Raw genomic sequence first — 1,110 nt, forward strand, 5'->3', positions numbered from 1 at the left:
CTGAAGAAGAATATCATGTTTGGTAAGAGGAAGACCCCCAACGAGATGGACTGGCCAAGCAGCAGCATCGATGGGCTTAAGCATGGCAACAGTAGTGAGGTTGGCCCAGGATCAGGCAGTGTTTTGTTTTGCTGTGCATAAGGTTGCTATGGGTCAGTACCGACTCGGTGGCACCTAATAACAACAACAACAAAGAACAAAGATGTCACTTTGAGGACTAAGATGCTTCGGGTCCAAGACATGGTATTTTTAATTGCCTCACATGAATGTGAAAGTTGGACAATGAATAGCAAAAAAGAGGAAGACAGTGGCAGCAACAATGGGCTTAAACATGACAGCTGTGAGGTGATAGAGAACTGGGCAGTGTTTCATTCCATTGTGCATAGGATCACTATGAGTCAACACCTAACAACAACAAGGGATCTAGGGGGTTATAGCTGAGCAAGAACAATCAACCAGAGACCTAAAGGATAAAGAAGAATTAACTGGGGTCTTAGGGTGAAGAGAAAAAAGAAAAGGTATTTCCAACAGTGAAAACAGCATAGGCAGAAGTCCATGGTGGTAAACAGCATAGTGAGAAGGAAAGCAGTGTGGCTGGATCACTGGCATGAGATGCAACTGACAAGAGTTTGTAGTCCATGTTAACAATTTGGACCTTAATCCTAGACTCAATGGAGAACCCTTGAAGGTTGCTTCAGGAAGGTGAAGGAGAAGGACATTGCATTTCAGAGAACTCTGTCTGCTTGCTATAGTAAGAAAAGATTGGAAAGGGCCAAGAGTACAGAAAATAGTTAGAAGTCTATTGCAGGATTCATGGTTTAAAAGATGGTGGATGGAGAGTGTTGGCTTTGCCTAGTGCTAACAATTGTTGTTGTTATCATTGTTGTTAAGTGCCATCAAGTTGGTTATGACTTAGTGACTCTGCATAAGGTATCTGAGAAGCAACTGGTGGGTTTGAAGCATTGACCTTGTGGTTGGCAAGCCAGTGTTTATCCTATAGCACCAGACCAGGATGCTGCTTGTCATTCATTTCCATCAAGTCAACCCATGCCAACTTACGGCAACATGCCTAACTGTGCAGACTAGAACTGTCCATAGGGTTTCCAAGGC

Source organism: Chrysochloris asiatica, unplaced genomic scaffold, assembly GCF_000296735.1.
Source record: "Chrysochloris asiatica unplaced genomic scaffold, ChrAsi1.0 scaffold00048, whole genome shotgun sequence".
In the NCBI taxonomy this organism is placed as follows: domain Eukaryota; kingdom Metazoa; phylum Chordata; class Mammalia; order Afrosoricida; family Chrysochloridae; genus Chrysochloris; species Chrysochloris asiatica.